At 37.0% G+C, this 9,654-nt stretch overlaps 1 pseudogene; it reads left to right on the top strand.

The window, feature by feature from the left end:
- The first annotated feature begins 422 nt into the window (after positions 1 to 422).
- Positions 423 to 1,474, top strand: LOC143530538 (F-box/kelch-repeat protein SKIP11 pseudogene; annotated as a pseudogene).
- Positions 1,475 to 9,654: the final 8,180 nt, after the last annotated feature.

Consider the following 9,654-nt stretch of genomic DNA (forward strand, 5'->3'; position numbering starts at 1 on the left):
CCTAGCATGTCACTGACTGTCAGCATTCACACCATTATTTCTCTCTCCAACGTTTCTTTCCTATATAAGTAGTAACCGGTTGATGAATAATTTGTTACATATGCATACATTTGTAAGAGAGAAAGAGGTAAAAACAAAATTTATGTTGTTTTTACCACTTTGATAAGTTTTATCTTTCGAATTCCTTCTATTAAGTTATATTGGTCATGATCAATCTTGCAATTAGGACTAGGGTAATTCTTTTTTATAGTTATGTCTGAGTTGCATAAGCATTCTAGCTTCTCTGATTTTGTTAATTTATTTACATGTTTTAGAATCTTTTGTTTTATGTTTTAAATTCTTTCGTTTTATGTATCTTCATGTAAAAAAAAGGCATATATTTAATTGTTGATAGCTAGATCATATGGTAACAAATTAATTATACATTTCTAGTTACCTATTTTTTTCTTGTGTCATTATGATAATTAATATATATGTTGTTGAAATCTTGCAGGTGATCAAAGACAGTTACAAGATCTTGTGACATAAGCATCAAAAAAACATGTCAGGGGGTTCATTGGGAAACAAGAATCCAGCTGTTGAATACTGGGCTTATTTTTCTTGCAACCTCTTGAAATGGGAGGCCTTTAATCCCATTAGCAAGACATGGATGCATCTACCGATGATCGATGGCGATACAGGCTTTGCTCATTCGGACAAAGAGTCCATGGGGGTCGGGACCGAGCTTTTGGTTCTTGGCAAACATGTTTCTGGCCAGGCTGTCTTCAAGTACAGCCCGCTGACGAATTCATGGACCGAAGGGCCGCAAATGAACAACCCAAGGTCCTTATTCGGGTCTGCGAGTCTTGGAAAGATCGCAATCTTCGCAGGCGGTGTTAACAGAAAGGGAATGGCCATGGACACCGTGGAAAGTTACAACAGCGAAACTGGCGCTTGGGAGACGCTTCCTAGCCTGCTCAAGCCAAGAAAGATGAGTTCTGGTGTGTTTATGGATGGGAAGTTTTATGTGGTGGGTGGGTGCGGTGGGGCGGATATGAAGCCGCTTTCAAGTGGTGAGGAGTATGATTTGGAGGCCAAGAAGTGGAAGGAGGTTCCTGGTATGTGGCCCTTTGGTGGTGGTGGTGATTACTCGATGTCTCCACCGTTGCTTGCGGTGGTTGATAACGAGTTGTATGCTGCAGATTCTGTTTCGAAAGAGGTAAAAAAGTATGACAAGAATGCGAAAGTGTGGGATGGCATAGGCAAGTTGCCTGAAAGAGCTGATAATATGGATGGTTGGGGTATTGCTTTTAGAGGGTGTGGAGATCGGGTGATAATTGTTAGTGGTCACTGGACACTAGAGAAGGAGGCTCAAGTTGAAATATATGCATGGGTTCCGAGTGAAGAACCACCAAAGTGGACCATGGTTGGTCGCAAGAAGTCCGACAACTATGTTTACAATTGTGCTATCATGGGTTTTGAAGTGGAGGTTTAAGGAATTCATGTTGTTGATTATTTTACTATTTTGGTGTTTAAGAGAATAAATTGTGGATGGTAGTGTGGAAATGTGTGGACTTTGGTCATGAATTTGCTTTTATAAGTAAGTAATATATGTTTTTCTTTTGTCTATATGGTTCTCATTTCTTAAATACAAATCTTTAGATATATATTTACAAAAGCCAAATAAGTTATATAAAAGTTCTTTAGAAACAAAAGTCGGTGTTTTTAAAGTTAAAAAATATTCAAACAATAATGTGACTTGAAATCACATTTGTTTAATGTTTCAGTTGTGGAGACAGAATTTCGGATGTGATGAAAATAATACAAAAATAGAATAGAACATAAGACAACAAATTTGTATACAAATAAATTTATATATAATATCTCAATATTTATTATATCTTTTTCAAAAAGAGGGATGTTTAAATTTCGAGACCACCTGTCAAATTGACCACCAATGAGCTTCGTCGTATGTTATTTAATTATATACACATACCTTCAGATTTACAGAGTATTTTCAAATATTTAATTACAAACCCCCCAAAGATTACATTATATATTCAAACAAGACAATTTACACAAAGTGATATTGGGTTTAAACACTCTCATATATAAGCGAATTTGATAAATAGTTTAGATTACATTTTAATGACCCTTATAACTAATGTAGGGTTTTATGTAAGAAACAGGGATTTTATTTACATTATTATATGTGTTGCTCTATGCATTAAATACATCATTCTAGATAAGAATTAGTTGTCAAAGTTCATCTTCATTGGTGACAATACTTGGTTTTGAGGCTAGCCCCGTAGTTGGAGCCAAATGCTTGGTTAACGAGTCAGACAAACACTTTTATCCCTTTCATTATATTTTGATAGTTGATAAATGCGTTAACATGATTAGAAAATCAATATAACTCGATTTATGATAAACAATTGCATAACATACCATGATAATTACATTTCTCTTGTTAGGCGTTTCAGCGAAGCATTTCATTGGTGAAGACTCCGCCATCGTTTCACAGAATCATACGCTGGATCACAACCTGTTTAGTATATAAAATGCCAAACAAGTAAAAAAAATAAAAGATAGCTCAAAAGGAAACGTGTTGAAAGTCCCCAAAATGTAAATGAAACCATAAAGTTTCACATTCATATTTGACAACCTAATTATATACATAATATAAATTTTGAAACTATATGTATTTTGGGTCAACCCAACCCAATTCGTACTAAAAAATTTCCCTATTTGACACGACCCATATAGCTTCACAATCTGGTTGATCTAATCAACGTCTACGTTGAAGAACCATCATTGCATTTTGTTGGGTCATAAATTGGTTAGACTGATGCATATCAAAAGGCCACGGCATGATCAAGACTAAAGTGAAATAAACGAGGACGAGTTAAAGAATTGGATTATGGTTGTGATGGTGTAATTAGGGATTTCGGTTGTCTAGTAACACCGAAATCCATATGGATTTTGGTTAGGCTAGTTTGGGTTTATTTGGGCTTGGCCTTTGGGCTTTATATACTAACCCTATATAAAGTTAATGTTTAGTAATCATTTAGGGTTAGAAGTTAGCAGTTGTTGAGAGCCACCATAATTCTAGAGAGCATTATATTGTTTGGCTAAGTGGTTGTAAGACCCCGAACCCGGTAGCCCTACTATAGCGTCGAATTTACTCATAAACACAGTTCTTACAATCAGAGTTAATTAAAACTTTCGCGGAAACTTTAACATAAATCATTCGTTACAAAACATTAGATCTTTTCTTTGATACCATAACACAAAACATCTCACTTAAAACATCATTTCTTTCGTCTTCAGATGCCAGCCGTTCAATTCATGCCATGTGCCATCCTCATGCTAACTCTTTGGTCAGATCACCTGTCTGCATACTAAAAGTCAGCTAAGCTGAGTGGGTTCTAGTTAATCAGGCAACTTGTCATACAACCACTACACACAACATATGCGTATCCGAAGACACATAATCCACTTTCTAACCTGCTACTGCTTAACCACTTAATTACCCCTACAGCTTAGCCTCTTAATTACCCCTACAGCTTAGCCACTTATGCCACTTTATGCCACTTTAATAACGAATAACGTTATGCCACTTTGCCACTTTAATAACGAAGTCACGCATAGGCTTACCCTACCAGTACTATCGTCATGCTACTAACACTCTTACTAGACCCTTGCCACCTCTATCACACCCTACTTCTACTTGTCTTCAACACACTTTATATCATCACGTCATTCATATAATAATCAAGTTACATCACAACATTTATATACACACTAATAACCACTTGGGGATCATTCCCGAATGACGGCACGCGCAATATCCGAAGATCGTTCGCACACCGACTAACCTTCCCTGTCTACGCGTGCAATATCCGAAGATCATTCACGCACCAACAGACATCCATTCATAACATATATAAATATATCACATCAAACATTATAGCATACACTTACCACTTAAGGTAAGTGTATTCACACTTCACATCGAGTATGCACACAGCCCCGAAAACATAACAAGGAATGAGGCTAGAAACTCACCTGAACTCGGTTAACAGTTACTCCTTCTTTAGTTGTGCGTGACTAACTATATAACAATTACACATATCAATTAACTATTACTATCCATATCACGTTTCTAGTCTATTTACAACCCTCAACGAACGGGGGTCCGGGGGCAGCGCCCCTGGCAGCGGGGTCTAGGGGCGGCAGCCGCTAGCAGGGTCCAAGGGGGCAGAGCCCCTGGCTGGGGTCAAGCTGCCAGGTCAGCTTGGAAAAATTTTATTTCTATTAACTGTCTTAACACATTTTCCATTAAGATTTTAAATTATTATTTATTCACCATCACATTTTCCATAACGAACTAAGCCTAATTCGTTATCACATCACAGTCTAATTCGTTATCTAGCACCTGATCTGATTCGTTATCTTTCCTTAGCTGATTCGTTATACTAGTTCGTCCTCTTTCATAACGAATTGGACCTTTATGACGAACTGGTCCTTTAACGAACTGAACCCTTAACGAACTGGGGGTTCATTCGTCAGTTCTCCCTTAACGAACTGCTTAACGAATTGAAGCTTCTTCGTTACTTATCCTTAACGAATGACTTAATGAACTGCTTCTAGTTCGTTACTTCCTCTTAACGAATTTCCTTCTAGTTCGTTAAGTCACCGCTAACGAACTAGGGTTAGGTCAGAATGTCAGAGAACATTCTCTGACATCCTTACCTCGTACACCCAACTCCGGCGCCGCCTTTCCGGGGGCGCCTTCGCCGGAAAACCGGGATATCGCCGGAAAAACGATATCTCAGCCGTTTCACCACCGTTTTCACCGTTTTTCGTCCCGTTCGATCCAGATCTGAGCTAGGGTGACCCCTAAGCTCATCTTAGGTTCGGCTTATACTCGATTCCACCCGGATCTCATAACTTTAACTGTTTAAGGTGTCGGCTCGTCGTTTCGCGACTATATCTAACGGGTTTGGATCTCTACAATATCATACTATCATTACATCGGGTTGATGCTTGGTTTCTTCTTGCTATTTCGGCTAGAGAGAGAGAGAGAGAGTAGGATGAGAGAGAGCTAAGTGTGTGTTTTGGGTGGTGTATAGAATATGTGTAAATGAATGATTTAGGCATAATGAAGGTATTTATATGATGGGTCATGGGCTTGAGCCCATGGTCTATCTTCCTTCCATTTTCACCCAAGTCCATTACCCATATTACTTAATCCAACACAAACCCGACTCGTATTAACCCCTACTTAATCTTATTATTTTCCCACTAACCCGAGTAAACCTTTCCCACCAATATTATATAATATAATTTATATTACTTTTGAAATTTTGGGATGTTACAGTGGTTTATGTATCTGACGATTTATTGATAATAGAATCGTATGCATTGAAACCCTAGTACTTCGTATTCGTTATATTTAGGGTGTGCAGAAATAGGGTCGACCCGAAATTACCCGAGAACCGGACCGAAATTTAACCGAAACCGGGACCGATATGCTGTATAGGGTCGGTCTTCGGTTTCTATATATTTGCATTTTTGGGTTCGGGTCGGTCTCGGATCGGTTACCTGAAAACCGTCTAAAAACCGAACCCGACCAAACATATAATCATAACCTAAGTAAGCCTGGTAGAGCCATGGATAATAAGCCTCCGGTTGCTTCATATTTACAGTTGCAACTTACAGGGACGGTGGCGGTAAATCTATGGTGATTGAAGAGGTGTTTTGAGTATTTGAATCTATGGTAGTTGGGGATAATTGTGCGTGAGAAAAACCAGGGAAAGAAAAAAGTTCAAAAATTCAAAAGGGAAGGATATACTTATATGAATATCCTTTCTTATCTATTGGATAAATCATAAAACTACTTCTCAGATTAAATTAAAAAGTTATTTAATTAAGAAAATACATTGTTTAAACAAAACATGACATGGATATAATTTTGAAAGACGTGTATTACGTGTGTCAGTAAAATGTCACGAAGTGCTAGATATTGCTTTTGATAGATTAATTTATTTTTCTTTTAATGTATTCAAAGTTTTACAACTTAAATTTTAATATTTAATTGATTATAATACAAATCTGATCCTTGGTTCCCTCATATATCATTATTATGTTTATTGTGACTCTTTTATGTCTCTCTCTCTCTCTCTCTATGACTCTCTTACCAGTTCCCTAAAAACAAGGAAGACGAGTCGTCCTGTAACTATGGCCAACCGTCCCACCGCCTCCCTAATATTCGATTCTTCTACCTCGCCTCAATACTAACAGTTTGCTTAAAGATGAAGCCCACTTCTCTACAGAGCATTCTTCAAAGCTGCAGACCCAACTAACAGTTGTTTGAAGTTTAAAATGGACAAACGGTTTCGGTCTTTCTTCGTTACCCGAACCACCAAGATCCATAATACCCGATACCCGAAGTGAGATAGACGGGACGGTTTTCGGTTCTAACTTACATGATTTTTCGGTTTCGGTCCGGGTCGGGTAAATCTCGGTTCGGGTCGGTCTAAACCAAATGCTCACCCTTATTTATATTCATATTGTTCTTCTATCTCGTTCTTGAATCACCACTGTGTTAGGATTCCACACTAACATCGTGTTTGGGTTGATATCATATTGTAGTGATCCAGATTCGGAACTTACAAGTGGTATCAAAGCCTATTGACCTATTCTAGGCTCGGTTGTGATATCAACGATTCAAGATTTGGATCTTCGTGTTTGTGGAGCATTGAAGAATTCTGGAAATTGAAGAACAACTGTTCTTCGTGTTCTCAGGGGTTGTTGAGATAACTTGGGAAAGAATTTGGATTGATTTTGGGAAAGATTTCGGATTTAGGATTTTATTCTGTTACCAAAATCAGATGGTCAAACAAGTGTTCTCTGCCAAGAACAAGTGTTCTCTTCCAAGAACAAGTGTTCTCTGCCAAGTTTTAAGAGGTTCTCGGTCAAATGTAAAGGGTTTTCGGTCAACTGTAAAGAGTTTTTGGCCATTCTCAAGAGTTTTCGGCTAACAAGTGATTTCGGTTGGCAAGGGTTCTCGATAATCAAGTGTTTTCAGTCAGCAAGGGTTCTCGGTTGACTTGATCTGTTTTCTGTTGACCTTACTATTCTCGGTCAGATTTATTCGTTCTCGGTCTAAGTTAGTTCTCGATCAGAGTTTCAGGCAAGCTTTTGAGTTCTCGGTAAAAAAAAAAGTATTTTGGCGGGAAAAATTTTCTTGAACGAAAATTTTCCTGAATAATCCTTATAAGCGAGACTTCATTCTTGAAAATTTTGGCGAAAACTATTTTTTTCGGGTGATTTTTGGTGAATTTTTGGCTGGAAATTTGGAAAAAAATTGTATTTAACGAAATTTTTCCTAGACACTTCTCTTGAGTGGGACATTTTTCTTGAAAATTTGGCGATCATATTTTTTTCGAAAAAATTTGGCGGGAAAATCAGATTAATTCCTTTAATTAATCAATGGACTCTCCACAACTCATCTCAATGTTTAGAAGTACTCTTAATCAGTCTGCTCCCTCACAAGTAGTATTTCAGAGTTCGTCTACAGAGGTATGTTTTCAATCATGTTCTCAAGATTGCATTGATAAAATAAATTTATATAAGCTCCACAATGATAACTTAATTAGAGACATGGAAAGAGTAAAATCTGAAAACTTTAAACTTAAGAAAAATGAAAAAGCTTTCCTAGACAAAATAGAAGCATAGAAAAAGGACATCTCTAAGCTTAAGTCTAATTTCAGTATAAGAAGTTGTCACCACCTAGATGCCATACAAGAAATCGCCGAACTAACTGCTAAACTGGAAGCCTCCAAGTTAGAAATTCTGAATCTAACTAGTAAATTTGAAAGTGTTGAACTTGATTTCAAAAAATTCGAGGGTTCCAGTAAAGTAGTCAATTCAACATTGAAAATCAATTATGGTGGAAAGAGAATGAGGGTGAGGGTATAGGATATAGTCAGGTACCCCCACCATACAATGACAACTATACTAGTCTTCCTCTTACCAAAGAGCAGGAAGAAAATGTAAAAGACATGAAGTATGGTAAACAGGTTCAATCTGAAATTGTTGGATCAGGATCCCTAGAGGAAATCAAGCTTGTTTTTAAATGTGTGAACAATTTTGATGTTTCAACTTCATGTGTAGATATAGTAAATAATGTTGCTTCTGATAGTAAAGGGGTTCAGGCTAATGAAAATGAATCTTATTCTAACATGTCATCAAACTCAGATGACACCGCAACACAAAATTGTACCAATAATAATACACAGAGTTGTGGCAACAAAGGGAAGGCGCATAAGAAATCAACACAACAAGGACAGTCTCATTATCATAGATCCTCCGGATCTCCATGTGTTGATAAATCATTGGGTGTTATTTATATTAAGAGGCAAACATGTTATTACTGTGGCACGCCGGGACATATAGCCAGAAATTGTGTTCATCGTCTATATGTTCCCTATTACAAGCAAAATCAGAAGGCTGCACCAAGGGGCAAGAAGAATGGAAAAACCATTCCTAAGAAGGAATTCCAACACGAGGCAAGTGCTTCCGTTGACATTAGAAGAAGGATGAAAGTGTGTTTCGTCTGCGGGAACGGCGGGCATTTGGCGAAGGAGTGTCACTACCGTGCTGTTAATAGACAAGCTTCTCAAGTGAAAGGTAACAGGTTTTAACCGAATCCAGTGGTTAAACAAAATGCTTATTTTACAAAACCACGAGTATCAGTACAACGGGTCACAGATACTCAAGGATTCAAAGTTAATATGACAGGTTTGCACTCAAATGATTTAGAAACTGTTAAAAGAAAAATAAATTTTCAGAAGTCAAAAAGTGTTGAGAGTTCTAAGAATTCGAATTCGAATTGCTCCACTCGAAAGGCTGTTCTACCAAATTTCACTAAACCAAGACAGACTTGGAAACTTAAAACTTAGCAAACAGATGTTGTATTAATAAATGATTCTGTTAAAGATGGAAAATGTATGAGTTGGCAAGAGGTCACATATGTTGATGCTCAAGGGAACCCCAAGAAATTTATGACTTGGGTTCCTATGTCCAACTGATCCCGCTATGCGTGTAGGAACAATCACAAATTCATTGTTTATTAAATGGGTTGTTCCAAGCACATGACAGGGCAAATATCCATTTTTTTTAAATCTTTAAACCTTAAAATGGATTATTTGTTGCCTGGACGGGATTTTAGGGTAATAGAACATTTTTAATCTGCTTTCTAAGTGTGTAGGAACAAATCAGGGAATACATTGCATATTAAAAGGCTTGTTCCATACATTCAACTCGCAATGATACAGAATCTCAAAACAAGCTTATTCTTAAGGGGGGGAGATTCTCACAAATGGGAAAATGATGTCTTGAAGATTAAAGGTAACCGTATCACTTTGGTATGAAAGATTGATCGGTCAAAAAGATTTTAAAATTTTAATTTAAAAAAAATAATAAATAAATAAATAAAAATATATTCACGTATAGTTTTTTATTTTGTTTTATTTCAAAATGTGAAAATGACTTGATCGTATATGAGAAATGATAGTACATCAGCTGGCTGACTATCACACTTCATCTTATTTTTATTATTAAATTCTACGTTTCGAGGATTGAGTCTTTTTGGGAATAAACTTGTAC

This window comes from Bidens hawaiensis, unplaced genomic scaffold (assembly GCF_021521415.1).
Source record: "Bidens hawaiensis isolate Kalapana, Puna unplaced genomic scaffold, B.hawaiensis_p1.1 tig00008947_1, whole genome shotgun sequence".
NCBI lineage: Eukaryota > Viridiplantae > Streptophyta > Magnoliopsida > Asterales > Asteraceae > Bidens > Bidens hawaiensis.